General features: G+C 48.4%; 1 protein-coding gene across 6 annotated transcripts in view; it reads left to right on the forward strand.

Annotated features, from left to right (window-relative positions):
* HECW2 (HECT, C2 and WW domain containing E3 ubiquitin protein ligase 2) overlaps window positions 1–19,357 on the forward strand; it is a 222,401-nt gene that overhangs the window by 27,250 nt on the left and 175,794 nt on the right. Inside the window, exon 1 of one of the 6 annotated variants that reach the window (XM_036421426.2) lies at window positions 11,224–11,285. The exons of the other annotated variants lie outside the window; for them this stretch is intronic. The gene's annotated coding sequence lies outside the window, so the exon portion shown is untranslated. Of the gene's footprint in view, window positions 1–11,223; window positions 11,286–19,357 lie in introns of those variants that run through there. 6 annotated transcript variants of the gene reach the window in all.

Raw genomic sequence — 19,357 nt, forward strand, 5'->3', positions numbered from 1 at the left:
AACGTTCAGATCATATCATGAACTCCCCTTATTTCCATCTCATCTTCCTGACAAAACTCTTATGTATGGAACAGGGCTGCTTTTTGTTAGAAGGGGTATTCCACCTCAAAGTGGGGAAAGCAGGGAAGGACATTCATTCTCTCACCGATGCCTAGTTGAAGGGTGTGCGGCTGTCAGGCAGGGCCTGACGCTGATGTGACATGATCCTGTCAGGCTGCGGCTCGCTCCGCCTCTGCGTTCTGCTCGCCTGCTTGGCTTCATTCTCAGCCATTGCTCTCTGCCTGCGGTGGCTCTCGGCATCTCCCTGCTGATACCCTCATCGGTTAGCCATCCCACCCGTTACCGGGCCGGTCCTGGGACAGGGTCCGTAAACCGTCCAAACCACAGGTTCTCTTAATGGGGAGCGAGTGGGTCTCCAAAGCAAAACGTTGTAACCAGAATAAAGGCATAGGCAGAGGGGCCGCTTTCCTGTCCAGGTCTGTTCTGTGGCTCCCATGTGATGTGGCACAGGGAGCAAACGCTCTGGCCTCCGTGTTAAGTGCCTCCACAGTCCTGGACAGAGCCTTCCCTGTGAACTAATACATTAGCCGTGTGTGTGTGCGTGTGCGTGTGTGTGGTGTGTGGTGTGGTGTGTGTATATGTGGTGTGTGTGTATATGTGGTGTGTGTATGTATGTGGTGTGTGTGTATATGTGGTGTGTGTGATGTATGTGTATAGTGTGTGTGGTGTGTTGTGAGTGTAGTGTGTGTGGTGTGGTGTGTGTAGTGTGTGTGTGTGTGTGTGGTGTGTGTGTGTGTGTGGTGTGTGTGTGTGGTGTGTGTGCGTGTGCGTGTGTGTGTGTGTGTGGTCTATGTGGGTGGTGTAATGTGTGTGGTATGTGTGGTGTGTGTGTGTGTGTGTGTGTGTGTGTGGTGTGTGGTGTGTGTGTGGTGTGTGTGTGTGTTATGGTGTGTGTGTGTATGGTGTGTGGTGTGTGTGTGTATGGTGTGTGGTGTGTGTGTGTATGTGTGTGTCTTGTGTGCACCCACGCTCATAGGCAGATCTGATGAGCTGTGATTGGGTGAATTGACCCTGAGAGATGCGTCTACTCAGAATATGGCAACTGATTGTTCTCCCAGGTCTTCCAGAGAGAGGGGCAGAGTGTGGATGTGGGCAGGCAGTCCTGGGTGTGAGACCGTGTGGAGGTGTCTTCTCCCTGCTGTTCCCATGGCTCTGAATTCCCACCGTGATGACCACCGTGTGTGTGTGTGGGATGTCAGTTTCTAAAGAGCATGTGGCCACAGGAAGCTGTGAGTTCCCACCACAGAGCAGGCCTGCCACCCAGCCAGCTCTGTTCACTACAAATACTCTTTAGAGACTCTGATTGGATTTGCTCTGCGAGAAGCAGCTCTGTTCTTCCCATTCCTGCTTCCTGCTGTGCAAATAGGACCGTGGATGGAATTCATGTCTCACAAATGGAACCTGTGGACTTATACCCATGCCTTCTGATCCGAAGTGAGTCTCCTGTGGACAGCATGGGGAAGGGTTTTGGTTTCCTGCTCACTCAGCTGCTGTATGTCTTCAGACTGGAGCATGTAATGCATTTGCATTTAAAGTAATTGCCAGAAGCCCGGCTGGAGTGGCTCAGTTGCTTAAGCAGCATCCTGTGCACCAAAAGGTTGCTGGTTCCCATCATGGTCAGGGCGCATTCCTGGGGTGTGGGGTCGATCCCTGATGTACTATGTAGAGCTGCCCCGACAGAGCTGGGTTCGCTTCAGCAGGGCTCTGATGCCCTGCCGTTTGAGGGTGCCACGTGTGGCGTGGTCAGGTGGTGCTTCGCTGTGGTTGGAAGCCGTCCACTGGCTTCCCAGGCTCTGCTCTCCCCGCCTCCCACCTGGAGTGTGTTTCTGCCCGTTTGGACGAGCAGCCTGCAAGCTGGCCCCTGTTGTTGCTCCTATCACCAGGGCTGTCCTTCAAGTAAACGCAAGGGTACCTGGGAAACAGACAAGCAGAAATGGACGTGTCAGAATTTGTTGGCTCAGGTTACATTTGTGCAGTTTTAAAGTTTTCAACAAGATATAATTAAAAAAAATTATATTAAAAAAAAAGGTCATGGTTGGGCGTGGAGGGGGGGCACTTGGCTAGATCTGTGGTTACCTGGGTGCCCAGGTGGCTGCCCGGTAGAAGGTGAGATAATCTACGCTGGAGCCACACTCTCTCCTCAGTGTCATGGGCAGTTCCGTAGAACTCCTTGGCAGTGCCCTCTGCGAGGCTCTCTGGGTGTGTGGGTCCCTTTCATGTTGCCAGGATGAACCCGAGGCTGCTGTGATGACTAGCGAATTAGCCTTCGTGTTTCCCCCACAGCCATTCAGCGTTTGTGAAGTGTGGTCTGGAAACTCCTGGGTTTAAATCTCTTGGATCGGGCCTTAGCTGGTTTGGCTCAGTGGATAGAGCATCAGGAAGCAGCCTGAAGGGTCCCAGGTTTGGTTACAGTCAAGGGCACATGCATGGATCACAAGGCACAATCTCCTGTAAGAGGGGTGTGCAGGAGGCAGCCCATCAATGATTCTCTGTCATCCTTGATATTTCCACCTCTCTCCCCCTCTCCCTTTCTTTCTGAAATCAATACAAATATATATATATTTTAAAAATCCCTTGGATTAGGGCTGGGATTCTTAATCTTAGACGAGCCCCCCAAGCATGCATAGACCCTTTACAATTTGAGAAGCACTTTCTCCTCCCTCATCATCATCTTCTTTAAAAAATAAATAAAATATTTTATTGATTTTTTACAGAGGAAGAGAGAGGGATAGAGAGTTAGAAATATCGATGAGAGAGAATCATCAATCAGCTGCCTCTTGCACACCACCCACTGGGGATGTGCCCGCAACCAAGGTACATGGCCCTTGACCTGAATTGAACCTAGGACCTTTCCGTCTGCAGGCTGACGCTCTAGCCACTGAGCCAAACCTGTTTCGGCCTCCCTCATGTTCTTGTTTGCCTTTGTCACAAGCTGCTGAGACACGCTGGGGCCAAATGGCTTTGTGGGAGCGGGTGGGAGGATGCGGGGGGAAGATCCTCTAAGGCAGTGGTCAGCAGATTCCTTAGACCACAGAACCGAACATCCGCAGGACAGCAATTGACATCTCTTTTGAGAGCCAACTTTTTTTAAACTTAAACTTCTTCTAACGCCACTTCTTCAACATAGACTCACCCAGGCCGTGATATTTTGTGGAAGAGCCACACCCAAGGGGCCAAAGTGCCACATGTGGCTTGCGAGCTGCAGTCTGCCGGCCACGCCTCTCAGGGAGAGAAAGAGCTGGAGTCCCTGGCTGTCTGTGCTCGCCTCTGTGTTTCTCCTGAGCACGGGTGAGCCTGGCCTGCTCTCCGCCCGGTCGTGCTGTCCCTGCTTTTATGAGAAGTCTTTCAATAATGAGAATCATCTGGGCTTTGTCTGGTCTGCTTGGCAGAACTCTGTGGTCTCCCAGGGCCCTGCCAATTGAATTACAAACCTTTGGGTCTCGTGGACTGTCTCACGGATGGATGTTTGAAACCCTCCTGGATCGGTTGCCTGTCCCATTATCTGCCCCGCACAGCCTTCCAGTCCAAGCAGGCTTCCCCGTCCTTCGGTCCTGCTGTTGCTTACGTCTAGGACCCCTTTTCCAAGGGGCACCTTTCCAGGCTGATGTGTGGGTTTATGTGGGAACTGAACGATTGTGTCCTCGGCGCAGGGGGCCCTGATTTGGATGAAGGAGGAAGAAAAGTCGTGTTCTCCCTTCTTCCTGGGGTGGTTATGACTTTAGGGAACATTAAACCAGGGGGAGGTGGGTTTTGCCCTCTCCAACCCTTTGACTAGTTTCACCTGGTTTGGCCTGTAGTTGTGATGTTAGGTGACGAGGCTATGAGATGGGGAGCTCTGGGCTCGGTAAGTTAGAGCAGCGGCTTATTTAGATCTGGGGACCGTGGGACAGCGGGAACAGGAGTGACTGCTGGCCCAGGCTCGGGAGACGGTTGTGGGAGGACGGTTCAGCCTCTGACACCATCTGGGCAAGAGAAGCACAGAAAGGGCCCGCGTGTCCCCGGCCGCCCTGCACAGCAGGGGCGCTGCGGAGAGGGGAGGGAGGGCCGCCTGGCCTCGCCGCAGACACTGCCCCGGGAACGCTGTCCCAGGCGGGGCCGGCGGGGCTCACACTGGTGCCTGGAGCTCCTTTTAGCTCTAGAAACATGTCTGTCCCCAAGCCCCACAGCTCCCGCCTGCGTCACGGCCGCCAGCCTACTTTCGTCAGAATATGCCGTCTCTCTGATATTTATGAAAGATGGGGGGAGGCCCAAGAGAATAGAAAGGGTTTTAGCGACCTCAGCCCCCTCCTTCCCATTTCTGAGGCTAAAAGCATTCTTTCATGGTTCTTAGGTATGGATTATGGAAAGAGGGGGAAAGGCCCAGCCAGTGGCTTCGTGGTGGAACGTCGACCGATGAACAAGGAGGTCATGGTTTGATTCCCAGTCGGGGCACATGCTCTGGTTACAGGGGCGATCGATCCCCAGGAGGGGACACACAGGAGGCAGCCAATCAGGGATCGTCTCTCATCAATAATGTTTCTCTCTCCCTCTCCCTCTCTCTGTCTACCTGAACCCAATACAAATATAAGACAAAAACAAACAACATGCCACTCAGCCAGTGTGGCTCAGTGGGTGAATGTCAACTTATGAACCAGGAGGTCATGGTTCCATTCCCTGCCAGGACACATGCCCGGGTTGCGGGCTTGATCCCCAGCAGGGGGCGCTTGAGGCAGCCAATCATGATTCCCTGTCATCATTGATGTTTCTCTCTCTCCCTTTCTCTCTGAAATCAATAAGACAAAAAAAAAAAAAAAAAAAAAAAAAAAAGAGGAGAAAAGTAACAGATCCTCCGCCTCAATGTTTCACACTCACCACGTCAAGACCTCAGAGCATGTTGCTCCTAATTTGCTCCTGCTCGTGAATGCTGGCGTATACGTGGCTCGGTGTGTGTGGCAGAGAGAGCTGCACAATTTAAGGCAGCGTTTTTCAACCGCTGTTCCGCGGCACACTAGTGTGCCGCGAGATGTTGCCTGGTGTGCCGTAGGTGCAGACAAGACAAGAATTTTATAATTTTTCACTATTTTGTTTACTTAATATTTCATAATAAAGTAATTATAAAATACTTTCTTTGTGTTTATTTGATTCCTATTCAAGAGAATTACTTTATATATAGTCAATATAGGCACAGAGTTAAATTTTTTAACATTTTCTAATGGTGGTGTGCCTCGTGATTTTTTTCATGAAACAAGTGTGCCTTTGCCCAAAAAAGGTTGAAAAACACTGATTTAAGGACAGCGCAGAGTAAAGTGTTTTTTTTCTTTTTTGTTTTTTTTCTGCACAAGGACAGGAGGCCCTGACACAAATAGAGACTCCATTACAGCTGGACTGACCCTTCCCTGGGCTCAGGAAATACTTCTGTGGAATAGGACTATAACGCTAAAACTAGGACTGCCACCTGACCCATCAGATCCACTTTTGGGCCTTTACCGGAAGAAATCCAAACCCTAATGCTCAAGACATACGCACCTCTATGCTCATAGCGGCATGTTATGGAAGCAGCCTAACGTGTGCATCGCCAGGTGCGTGGGTGGAGGAGATGTGGCACAGACATTCAGTGGAATCTCACGCAGGCACGTGAAAGAATGGACGCTTGCCGTTTGCAACAGCGTGGGTGGAGCTAGAGGGTAGTGTGCTAAGTGAAATGAGCCAGACAGAGGAAGGCAGGCACCCTATGGTTTCGCGTAGATGTGAACTTAAAAAGCAAAGTACGTGACCCAACGAGGCAGAAACGAACTCATTAGGTACAGAGGACGTTTTGGTAGTTGCCGGAAAGGAGGCGCGTTGGGGTGATTGGGTGAAGCAGGGTAAGAGATTACGATATGCAAACAGCCAGTCATAAAAACAGTCGCAGGGATGTGAAGTACAGTGCAGGGCACATAGCCAGTAATATTGTCATCACGGGGTGGTATCAGATGGGGACTAGACTTCCTGGGGGATGGCTTCATAAGATATACCAATGTCTAACCACTGCCCTCTGTACCTGAAACTAACAGCGTATGTCAGCTGCAACTGAAGCGCTTAAGAAACAACCCGGATGTTATCACTTACACATACTGCTTCCCAGTCGTCTGCTCCCATGTATTGTACTTTAGGGCACACAGCTGGAACATGTTAGCAGACACATCAGTCTGAGCAGCTGAAAGCAGAGTTCTGGGAATAGTGTGCGACAGTTAAGTCAGGGAGTGGGAATGAAAAAACTGAATCCCCGCCCCAGCCCAGCCCATAGCTCACCATCAATAGCCACACAGCAGAAGCCCTGGGTGGGACGGTTCATGGCAACGAGGCTACACACGCTCTGCAGTGATCATGTTTCACAAGGCTAGTATTACTACTTATTTTAGCCCCGAGCAAAATCTGGATTCTCGTTCTGTACGCAAAGCAAGAGCGGAAGACGGTGAAGCTTTCATCACAGGCAGCCAATGAAATGCGGACTCGACGGTTGACCTCATACTGTTTGGCGGGGAGGTAAGCTGAGCCAAAAAAGTCAGCCCAGTTTGAGGTGATGGGGCCAGAGCTCCTTGCCTCATTAAAACCAAGAGTGAAATGACACCTCTGTGTTTCTTTTCTGGTGCCGTGGACAAGGGTACGTGTTTAAGAAATAGTAGGAGCTTTTCCATGCGACAGCCTGCAGTGAAGGGGAGAAGAGGGAAGGGAGGAAAGGAAGTGAGATAAAAGGTAAGGAAAACAGAAGGCGAGAGCTGTCTCTTGGCTGCTGCGATTCAAAGTAACGCGGAGGGGGAGAATTCTCTGTGGTGGTTGAGGCTGCTTCACGTTATGGGAGTGGCTCTGCAGTGCCCGACGTCAGTGACAGACATGGGCAAGCTAGAGACCTGGCATGGGAAGTGGACAGGGGTCAACGGTTGCTGACTTCCAGCAACACAAGGATCTCTCTTCCAGTTTCTTTGTAGGGGAGCAGGTAACTTTGGCTTGAACATTTTCACAGCATCATACTTGATTTGTGTGCCAACAGATCCGTCTTCATGAAGAGGGAAAGAGAGCACTGGTGAGGCACGCCTACTGTCTCAAGGCTCTGACTATGTATTCATAACAAGTCTTAGTATTTACAGGCATTTGCCGGCATGCTTGCTGGGTATTCCTCTCCCCCTCCAGTGTACCATTCTCGGTCCCTCCAGGCATCACGTGGGAATGCACCGAAGCCAACGGCTCTTTGGTCCCAGGATGTGTTACTCAAGTAGGACGGCTTTGCCCTCGCAGTCCTCGCACATCCTTTTTGTCCTAAGTGTTAGTTTAATTATGTGCAGGAACATCCATCCCTTATGGTGTGGTTTCTATTGTGTGGTTACAACCCTCGACCTCATCCCGTTGCTGTTTCTGAGAAAACCATTAGAGAATGGTCTTGGCCAGAATTGCTTTCATTAGTCAAATCCCTCTTTCGGCTCTCCGTACCCACAGCTCCCCGTGCAGATCAGTAAAATCCTGCTGGACGGTTTTGGGGGCCTTTGGAGAATACAGATCAGAGAAAACCGTCTCCTGCACTCCCACAAGTCTTTGCGTGGGAGATTTAAGTTGTGGGTTGGGTGTTCTGGAGAAAGAGAGGTTGTTAGGATGTAGAATGCGCTCTGCTCTGGCTGGAGCTGGGGGGAGAGGAACCAGGCAGGACCACGTCACTCGGATGGAGAGCGGGAGAACAAAGCCGTAGTGATGGGCTGACAATGCCCGGGATGTACACAATAGAAGAGCCTTCTTTTCTCTCCTGCTTTGTTTTGCTATTGGAAGGAGCGTCCTGTTCCTTCCCCGGTGGGGCCGGGGGTTCAATGCGGGGTTACCAGGGTTCTCGTCTTGGTGCCTCTGTCGCTGACGCCCAGCGCGGACTTTGAAAATCCATTCACTTTTGGTGGTTTCAGGCAATGGACTATTTTTTTTTTTTTTTAAATGGGGGAGGATGAGTGTGTTCTGTCTTCCATGTAGCGAACAGGATGGCAGTAATTTAAATTAGGTAGTTAAAAATTAATATATTTGGCTTTGTTTTCCATTAATCAGTCAATTTGCCGTAGTGCAGGGACCGGTGTCAACGTAATATTGAATTAATTGCTTGGAAAATGCATCACACACTTGTGCAATGGAGTCATTTGAAGAGAGATACACTGAGTGGCCAGATGATGATGATCTCTGAACGCATAATAATCTGGCCACTCAGTGTGTATCCTATAGAATAAAAGGCTATTATGTAAATTGTCCCCTCCACCAGGAGTTCGACCAGCAGGCAGGCTGGCCAACCGCCCATGTCCCCTCCCCCTGGCCAGGCTGGCAGGACCCCACCCATGCACGAATTCATGCACTGGGCCTCTAATACACACTCTCTCTCTCTCTCTCTCTCTCTCTCTCTCTCTCTCTCTCTCTCTCTCTAAGTGTCCAGATAACCTGCTGTCATCAGGAGTCACTTTCTTACTGGGCTGCCAGGAGAGTTGCAGGCTTCATCTCATGCCAGCGGTACCAAACTCTCGCCCCGTGTGCCCTGTCAGCGTCCGGTCCCCAGCAGTCTGTCCGTCCCCTTGGTGCTCTTTTGGGGCACATGCCGCCATGCAATCCTTGGGTTATGTCCAAGTTCAGTTTCAATGAAGTGTGTGCTACAGATTGTTGATGAAAGAAGTCCTCAGTTCTTTAAAAACAAAACAAAACGTGTAACAGTTTCCACCCTAATTATAAAACGTTGTGCTTTCGTTCACTTGTAAGACACATGGAATATGTAGAAAAACATGTAAATGTGCCTAATTCCCATTGCACTGATTTTCTTGGCTTCATCCTTCTCCCCCCCCCCACTTACATCTAATTACTTGGGGGTCCCCTAGAAGCAAGGAACGTCAGAACATGTGCATACGTCTTCCTCAGAGGGTTTCGGGGGAGCATTTGCCTTTTTGCCATCAGGGGACTGGACTGAGCTCGAGTGGGGTGGCGAGGAGACAGGTCTGCTGAGTGTGAACAGGACTGGCTTCAGCAGCACTGCGATGGGACGCCACATGCCCCAGTTTTCAAGAAGGAAGGACGTGCACACCAGGTCCTCGGCGCGTAGGCCGCCGTGCTGGTGTCCAGCCGCGGCTGGCCGCCACGTGCTCTTCCGTGTGCTCCTGTCTGTTTGGACTTCTTTGGCCAGCGGCGTCACTGATGCGTGATTGTAGGGATGCTGCTGACGGGGGCTTTGCATCCTGCTGTGCCGGGAGCCAGGGTGGCAGAGGGGAACTGGGTGGCAGAGGCACGGCGGTTTCCCCAGAGGCGGGAGTTCAGTCCTGCCCCCACCCCCTCTTTGGTGTCAGGGTTGGACATGCACCTGCTCTTAGCCTCTCCCCGCCGTGGCCCTCCCTGTGGCCTGGGGAGAGTCAGATCCCTCTGATGGTGCAAGGATGCACTGACCGAAATGGTGTCTATAGAGCACCTCAATACCTGTAGCTGTTCCTCATATTAGATGTCTAAAGCCTGGCTGTAGATGGAGTCAGTGCTTGTCAGCCACCTGTTGGCTCCCTCTGGGTGCTCAGATCTGGACATGATGCTGGGAACACAGAGAAGTGACCTGTCTTTCAGATGACACACTTTTCTCATGCGAGGCTGGCCTCACAGCACCTGTGGCTTTGCCTCTCCATAATTTCCCTGTGCTATTACAGTACTCTGTTGCTTCAGTCTCACCTATGCTAATTTGTAATCGTATACTTATGTATGTGCTTCCTTATTTACTACCCAAGGGGTGTCTGCGGGGCCATCTCTGTTTTGCTCGCCACTGAGTTTTCACCCCTTGCTAAGGGAGGCCCTCGCACGTTTGCTGGAGAGAGAAGTGAGGGCATTGGTGCCCTGGGCTTGTGGGTGAGCTGGGTGTGGGATGGATTTGCATGTCTGCTGTGTGCCATGCAGTGGGCACTTTAACCTAATTTCTTGCTGGGATTACTCCAGAAAACGAATGGACATAGTGATGGGTGTTTTTGATAAATGGATCAGTTACATTTTTGGTGCTTGTGTTTTTCATATTTAGGAATTAATATATTATAGTTTCTATGTTATCATCGCTCAGATCACAAAGTCCAACTTTGAGAGATTTTCAAGAGGGTATGGGAGAAGTTCTTACTATGAATTGCTTGCTGTTATCATTCTGAGGGAGGGAAAGGAAATCACCATTAACTTAGTCTCTACTAATTAACACTACAGGGTTCTACCATAATTAGAACTGCCTGTCCATAGCTCTTTTGGGCATTTGAGCACGCCATTAAAAAATAGATGGCTAAGTAAAAGAAAAAAGTACTATAATCCCCTTGTTTGTAAAAAATAACTACTAAAATCCCACTTAAAAAAAAAAAAAAAAGCCAGTCTCTTTATGAAGTATAACAATGAAGGAAATATATTTAAAGAAAATCTTACAACCCTGTTAGCCATTTTTGTTTTTCTGCATTTGAGCGAGCAGCTTATGAAAACGATTTAACAATGTATTTTTGTCCTGGCTTTGGGCAGGACTATTTCTTACAGAGTAATAAATGGTGGCTATTCAAAAGCTCAAGATGAAAATATTCATAAACAAAAACCCTGTAGGAAGAAGTAATGGAGTTCCCTTCAGGGATGGGCAACACGGAGGAGGAATGAATGAGACAACTGCTCATCCCCCCACTGAGATAACTTTGGGGGGCACGGGGGTGCAGGGCAAAGAAGCAGAAGGCTGGAGGGAGGCGTTCTGGGGTGGTTTGCATGTCCTCAGAAATGTTAGCGGGAGGCCGGGATGAAGGAGTTAAATCTTCTAAGGAACCAAAACATCGCTTTCTCTAATTATACCCCCACCTACGTATGCATCCTCCACACAGTGCCTCCCTCCCCTCCCCGCCCCCCCCCCCCCCCCCACACACACACACACACGGGGTGCCTTTATAATCCATGGGTTTTGAAAGTCAGACACTTCCTGGGCCTGCGCTGTCCCGAGAATCCGGTGGTTTTCTTTCATGGGCCCTTCCGCTGGGACCTTGCAGGAAACGCCCGGGGGGTCTCGTTTTATATTTTCGCTGCACCGCAGGGACGGGTGGAAATATTTAGCTTTTCTGTCTTGGATGTACCCGGACATGTGACAGACACAAGCTTCTGTATTCGACACCGGGTGACTTACTGCTCCTCTCTCCCCTCCGCCGTGGTGGCGAAGGAGTAGAAAACAGCTTAGAAAAAGTAGGCCACAAGACTTAACCGAAGGAAAGTAAGACACTGTATTTCTGTCTCCTTTCATTCCCCCCCCCCCTCCCCAGACTCTGCTAGAGACAGTGGCAGCGTCTAAAAATATCTGCTTGTCTAAAATGATTCATGCTCCCCGCCCCCCTCTACATCCCTCCCAACATAAATGGTCTAAAGTGTAAGCAAACAGTCTTTAAAGTGCACTCGCCTGGCACAGAACTCCTCCCGGAGCGATTGGCAGCAGTGAGCCCAGGTTCCCGGGCACCTTGGAGTCGCTGAGGGGCGTGGGCGCCGCAGGAGAAAACTAGCGGGACAGGCTGTGGCAAGGGTCCAGGCAGGAGGGTGAAGCCTGTTGTTGGCTTCCTTTAGAGCCTGTACATGTTTAGACATACGGAGGGAACCCCCACTGGTGCTCCTGCCCTGAACCACAGCTGTTAGCAGTGGATCTGCGTAAGAGTGGCCCGCCCCCACCCTCCCCCGCCTGCTGGTGTTGTGTGTGTGGGTGTGTGTGGGGGGGGGGGGGGGGGGGTGGGGGGGGATCGGGGCTGGGTCAGAGCAGGCCTCTCCCTCCCAATGTAAGCTGCACTGGGCAGGGACCCTCATGGCGTCTGCTCACGATTGCTCCTTAATGCCTGGTGCTCACCTACTGAACGAAAGGAGGAGGACTTGCCGAAACTGGTTTGGCTCAGTGGATAGAGTGTCAGTCTGCAGACTTAAGGGTCCCAGGTTCGATTCTGGTCAAGGGCATGTACATTGGTTGCGGGCACATCCCCGGTGGGGGGTGTGCAGGAGGCAGCCGGTCGATGTATCTCTCTCATCGTTGTTTCTACCGTGTTTCCCCGAAAATAAGACATCCTCCGAAAATAAGACCTACTTACAGGTTTCCTTCTGAGTGAAATATAAGGCATCCCCCTGAAAATAAGGCCCTCCCCCTAGGCTAAACATGAGAGATTTGGTCCACTGATTCTGAAAGAAATGGAGTCACAAGAAATTCACCAGGAAATTCAGGAATTGGATTGTTATGATGATGTTCCAGAAGATGATGACATGATTGTCATTGAATAAACGAGTAAATTCTTAATACTGCAGGATTCACAGTTTGTCTGGTTTGTGTGGACAACTACCGTACTACTGTACCGTACACAGGTAATAAATTTCCTTTATTTTCATTTAACAATAAATGTGTACCGTATTCTTCTTCATGGAAAAATAAGACATCCCCTGAAAATAAGACCTAATGCATCTTTGGGAGCAAAAATTAATATAAGACACTGTCTTATTTTTGGGGAAACAGGGTAGCTCTCTATCCCTCTCCCTCTCTGTGAAAAATCAATAATATATATATATATATATCTATATCTATATCTATATCTATATCTATATCTATATATATATATATATATATATATATAAAAGAAAAGAAAGGAGGAGGACTCGTAGGATCAGAGCACACACTGGCTGGGCAAGCATGCATTTGTTGATTTTTTACAGAGGAAGAGAGAGGGACAGAGAGTTAGAAACATCGATGAGAGAGAGTCATCGATCAGCTGCCTCTTGCACACCCCCTACTGGGGATGTGCCCACAACCAAGGTACAAGCCCTTGACCAGAATCGAACCAGGAACCTTTCAGTCTGCAGGCCAAGGCTCTATCCACTGAGCCAAACCAGTTTTGGCATCAAGCATACATTTGAACATGTTTTTGTGAGTCCACGCAAACCCCAGAATTCAGTGTCATAGGAGCATTTCCCAAGTGAAGGACTTTAGAGCTGCCTTTGGGAAGGTCCCCGGTGAGGAACAGAGATGTGGGAAACTGTGGATCCTCCGACTAAGCCCAGCGTCCTTTTCCAAGGTAGGCCCCATCTGAATAGCTTATGCTCTTCTGCCTCCTCAAGTCTCTCCAGGGTTCCATTACTTCTAACTGTTAGGTGCAAAGAGCATCATTTCCGTTTACTTTTCCAATGTGTTCTAGTTAGCAAGCTAACCAACCCGATTAAAAAAAAAAAAAAAAAAAAAAAAGAAAGAGTTCTTCATGCTGGCCGCGGGCCAATGAGAGGCGTGCTTTCATATCCTGCCTTGGAATGAGTGTACGCTTTTTTGGGAAGCAGGTTTTTCGTACATCCTGTGAACTTTAAGCAGGCAGCCTTTCAAATCCGACTCTGCATCCCTCTTCTGAGAAACTGTCAGAAGCTCATGCAACCCTTTATGTACAAAGACATCACCATAATCTTGTTTATAAAAAATGACCTTGAGGCTAGTACCAATAAGTGGGAGTGGTTAGAAAACTACCTAATATTATATTTACATAGCTTCCAAAATGGCACATGCTGAGAATTGTTAATTCAGTGAGAAAAGAAAGCACGTTTACTAGAATGTTAAGTGACAAAACCAAACAGGTTGTAAAAACAAAGCAGACAGCTCCCGATAATCACAAGTGACAGCAGCTGGAAACTGCAGGATGCCTTCACTTTTCTGATGAGCTGTTGCATTTTCTCTCTCTCTCTCTCTCTCTCTCTCTCTCTCTCTCTCCTCTCTCTCTCTTTTAAAATATATATTTCATAGATTTTTTTACAGAGAGGAAGGGAGAGGGATAGAGAGAAACATCGATGAGAGAGAAACTTCAATCAACTGCCTTCTGTACACCCCCTACTGAGGATGTGCCCGCAACCAAGGTACATGCCCTTGACCAGAATAGAACTTGGGACCCTTGAGTCCGCAAGCTGATACTCTCTCCACTGAGCCAAACCAGTCAGGGCAAGCTAGTGCATTTTCATCACAGAAGAGCATCTGTGTGACTCATTCAAGTCTGTAGCCATCCATTTCCCCTTTCCTGGGCCGGTACTAAGCCAGGCCCTGAGATACAAAGATGGAGAGCCTGAAATCTCCAGTATCTGGCCCAGCTGGTGTGGCTCAGTGGTTGAGCGTCAGTCTATGTACCAGGTGGTCACAGTTCGATTCCCGGTTAGAGCACAAGCCTGGGGTGTGGGCTTGATTCCCCGTGTGGGGTGTGTGGGAGGCAATACATCAGTGATTCTCTCTTATTGTTGATGTTTCTACCTCTCTTTTCCCCTCCCTTCCTCTCTCTGAAATCAATAAGAAGATATTAAAAAAAATGTCCAGTATCTGCATGCAAACTTGCTATTTGCTCCTGCTTGTTCAGCGGCGAGCGGTGGAGTTCTAGGTAAATGCCACAGCCGGGTTTCTTCCCTGGGCAGGCGGCCTTGTGTGCTCTAGGAATCAAGGTGGGACAAACCAGCACAGAAACAAAGCTGGGAAGTCCAGTTTTCCTTGGGAAATTTTAAATGGACAGTTCAGTCTGGACAGTTCCAGTGTGTATATTTTGGGGGAATGTATAGATTATATAATTGGGAGTCAGATTTGATACACCTTTTTTAAAAAAATATATATTGATTTTTTTTTACAGAGAGGAAGGGAGAGGGATAGAGAGAAACATCGATGAGAGAGAAACATCGAACAGCTGCTCTTGCACACCCACTACCGGGGATGTGCCCACAACCAAGGTACATGCCCTTGACTAGACTCGAACCTGGGACCCTTCATTCCGCAGGCCGACGCTCTATCCACTGAGCCACACCAGTTAGGGCTTGATACACGTTTTCATGTTGCATCTCCTTGGGCTCTAAGGCTGTCTGGATCGTATTCATCTATGGTAGGGGTGTCGAACTCAATCAGAGAAGGGGCCAAAATCTAAAATCCAGCCTAAATCGCGGGCCGAATGGTTTACTGAACAGTCTTAAACTGTCATTGTGATGGAAACACAGCAGAGTGCAGTGATGACAGCGCGGTGCGGGCCACATTGCAAGGCCTGGCGGGACGGATTTGGCCCGCGGGCCTTGTGTTTGACACATGTGATCTATGGCATTGCTGTCTGCTGGGAGCGGGCCCGTCTTCCCGCCTTAACTGAGAATTCCTAAAAGGCAGGGACCAGTTACCAAGACTTTCGTAGTATGTGGCACAGGGTAGGCACGCAATACATGCTTGGGAAACAACGAATTATTGATCCATTCTCTATTAACAATTGCCGTCGCGTGGACTAGACGGATGGCGAACAGCCAGGCTGACATTTGAGCTCTGTACACATACACGCCTCCTCCGTGCCGTCCTGCTCAGGGGCGAGCAGGTGGGAGGAATGCTGGCTCCGCTGTGTAGGCCAGGGAAGGGTATGGTGTTTCATAGCTACTACCTCACCGGGACTGCACCAACGCGAGGCGGTTACACAGTGGCCTCAGCCCCTCGGAAGAAAAGCGCCTGGCACTGCCGAACGGGAAGTGGGATGCTTGTAACTCCAGCGAGAGTTCATTGGCAATGGAAGAGCAGAAAAGGGCTTAGGGTTTGAAGGGAGACGTGCAAGGAGAATAAGAGTGTGATAATTACAAAACACACTTGAGATTGGTCATACTGATAGAATATAAACATGAGGATTAGTGGACAGGTATGTGTATATGTATTTTGCGTGAATATAAGAAAAAAGTTAGTTTTCTCATATCAGCACAAGTATATTGCATTTGGGATTAATGAAGATGAAAAATAATGAAAAAAATCAATAAAGATTTTCTTGAGTCTTTTAAAAAAATATATTTTATTGAGTTTTCACAGAGAGGAAGAGAGAGGGATAGAGAGTTAGAAACATCGATGGGATCAACTGCCTCTTGCACACCCCCTACTGGGGATGTGCCCGCAACCGAGGTACAAGCCCTTGACCAGAATTGAACCTGGGACCCTTCAGTCTGTAGGCCGACACTCTATCCACTGAGCCAAACCGGTTTCGGTGGTTTCCTTGAGTCTTATGTTTGAATACTGTACTGGTTTCTGAGGCTACCATGATCCAAGGGTTTTACATCTTCTTAGTGTTACAGGACACCCCCCCCCCCCACACACACACTTAATGTTGGAAATGATATGTGTAAGCATGTACTGTAGGAATGTCAGCCAGTGTTTATTTTTGTTTTGGAGCAGGTCCAGAGTTTTCAGCCTCCCTCTGCGGTTACTGGGAGGCCGTGTGCAGTCAGGCCTGGGATGGGAAGCGGGTCATTTTAGAATGAAAGCCCGTCGAGGCTGATGAGAGATCTGATATTTGGAAAGGTAAATGACATGCGTCCTGGCATTTCTTGCCTGCAGCATGAAGTCCCGAATCCTCGCTCTCTCTTTGACCTCCGCCGTCTGGGTACGCCCCGGGTGCTTGTCGGGGGAAGTAGCCACGTTTTCTCTCAATTTCCTGCCTCCTGGTTCCACTGAGTGTGATGCTCGCTGCCCTGTGACCTGTGCTGAGAGCCTTAGATATTTTATCTCATAAAATCTAATGTGACTGACATAATCGCCATCCAATCTCTTTGGGACCGTTGTTTTGTCCAGAGTCCCACAGCTAGTCAGTGTCATGTCAGAGTTGACCACCCATTGCCAAAGGCCCGCGACCTTTCAGAGCTGGTGTTCAGATGAGTGCTTGTGAAGGATTCTCTGAAAGGCCTTCTTCGGTCGGTAGGAGAACATTGCTGTCTTAGGATAGTGATGCCCACTGTCTTAGAAAGATATTCCTTTCCCTCAGCGTATGGCTTAATGACATTTATAGAACCCACCCACTGCTCATTCTGCTTCTGCCAAAATGCCAGTCTTGTAGTAGCCGGCGGCGGTGTTTTCTCACCCAGTCTGCTCTCTGTTGAGTTGACCAGTGATACATGGGATTAGTCATATCATTTCCACTAAAACGTAAATTTAATTTTTATTATACATTTCATAAAACCATATCCTTTCTGTTAGGAATTCAGCCAGCAGTTGGCTTAAACGCCAAGGAGTTTACTTTGAAATGCAGCTTCTTTGAACAGGTAGTTATGAATGTAAGAAGATGATACTATTTGGTTTTATTTATTTATATTTATTTTTTTTAATTCCCCAAAATTGGATCTTTTATTTTATTTTATTTTTCCATTTTTTTTATTAAGGTATTACATGTGTACATATCTTCCCATTGCTTACCCCCGCTCCTATATATGCCCTCACCCCCTAGTGTCTTGTGTCCATTGGCTATGCTTATATGCATGCATACAAGTCCTTGGATTGATCTCTCATCTCCCCCACCTACTACCGGGTTTTATAGAATCTTTCTCATCTAAAGGGTTTTTGCTCCAGAGTTTCTCTGTTGGCTCCTGCAGTTGGCTCTGCAGAGATCCTGGCTGCACTGTAATAGGCAGAGCCCCACCCACTGGCCCCCGCTTGGTGCTGGGCCACTTTCTGCACGTGCCCTGTCTGCTCCTGGGCGAGTACCCAGCGCTGGGCGGTGCTGGGCAGTGCTAACTCAGCTCGGCCCTCCGCCTCCCAGGCTGGGCCCTGATCCCACGCTGGGTTTCTAAGGAATTCATTTTCTCTCTTTTTCTTTTCCCTTCTTTTAAAAGCAAACACCCAATGCTAATAAATCCTGACTCGGGGCTGCCCTGGTTGGCATGCCTGTCTGTCTTTGTCTTGAAGGCTGACAGGAAGCTTCATCGGTAGACAGTTGCAGACAGCTGGTTCTCAGACAGCAGCTTTTCATCATGTGGTTCAAGATGTTTTTCACTTAGAAGTTCTCTCTTCAAAATCCAGCCGTCCTCTACAATTTCTGTTTTTTCCCTCCGGGGTTTGGGTATAGGTGACTTGGACGAGAGGTTGTTAAAATCAGTGGATGGCCATCTTGAACAGTGCTTTTTGGACTTTGCACCCTGTTAGTAAATATTTATTTACACTTGAGGTACTCTTACCACTGTGAAAGAGCATATTATTAATTATGTTATATAAATTAACGTAAGTAATTCATACTAGTGTCTATTATGTGTACTGCAGACAAAATCCAGGAATCGAAGGATTTTATGGGGGAAAAAAGTGCTCATATTTTCTTGAGCCCAATGCCCCTCACTTGAGAGAGCACTGATTTAGAAAGCAAAGGCTGATCAGTGCACCCCAATTCTTTCTGAGCAGCACCCTGAACCCCAGTTGGATGTTTCTGAAGGGTGAAGTTTGTAGTAAACTTCAGAATGAATGTAATGAGTACAGCCTCTGGTCACAACTAATTATTCTGAGTTATCTATTCAGGGAATGTGGTTACCAGTTCAACCAGTTAAGGTCTTCAATTTATTTTGAAATATTTAAGACATACAAGACGTGTCTACCCCCTTAAAAAATAACACATCACCTTCCTCCTGCAGAGGGATCCTGTCTTCTGGTTGGCTGCTTCCATGCACGTATAGACCTAGGTTTGGCTCTCAAACCAATGTGCTGTTTTGCATTTTTAAAATTTCATGAAAAACTTGCATACAATGCATAGTATGTATTTGTCTACAACTCTGAGCTCCTCCCGATAGTTCCAAACGGTTTGGGTACTGGCAGTCCGTCCCTCCTGCCAGCCTCAGGAGTATTTTGTGCACCTGCCCCTCACTGCACTCTCTTAGAATTATTGGTTCTTACAAGTTCTTCTTCTTCTTCTTTTTTTTTTTTAACTCTTTATTGTTGAAAGTATTACAAATGTCGCCTTCCCCTTCTCCCCCATTGTCCTCTCTCAGTCTGCCCAGCACTGCCCCCTCCTCCCCAAGTTCTGGTTTCTTAAAGTAAAAAATCATCTTACTAGCTAAACTCATACCATCTGAACCCAGGACCGAATAGATTTGGGTAACTTTTTGGAGAGGAGAAATTTGGAGGGAAGTCAAAGAGGTATTCGTATTTTCCTCATGCCTTACCCGAAGCTGCTGACGTGAGGTCCCTGAAGCTCGGGAAGAGATGTACCCAGTGGCTCCTCAGCCCGTGGGAGCCAGCTCCAGCACATCACGTAAAGGGACCCCCACTTCCTAACTCAGTATCTGTTTCAGCCGCAAGTAATATGTTTGAATAACACGATTTCCCTCAGTATGGAACTCATGGGTGTGGTAGGGGTGTGGGGGTCACTCATTGGTCCTCAATCGTTGGATTTTTCTGGTATGTGGGTGTGATGAAAAGAATTCTTAGCGTTTACTCTAGACTAATTTTCTAGTTTCTAAAAACAATTCTTTTTTAGGCTTCTCTGTTAGAGATTAAGAGGTGATAGGATTAGAGGTTATAAGCAAAGATTTATAGCTGCCTATTTGGACA

This window comes from Pipistrellus kuhlii, unplaced genomic scaffold (assembly GCF_014108245.1).
Source record: "Pipistrellus kuhlii isolate mPipKuh1 unplaced genomic scaffold, mPipKuh1.p scaffold_m20_p_7, whole genome shotgun sequence".
In the NCBI taxonomy this organism is placed as follows: domain Eukaryota; kingdom Metazoa; phylum Chordata; class Mammalia; order Chiroptera; family Vespertilionidae; genus Pipistrellus; species Pipistrellus kuhlii.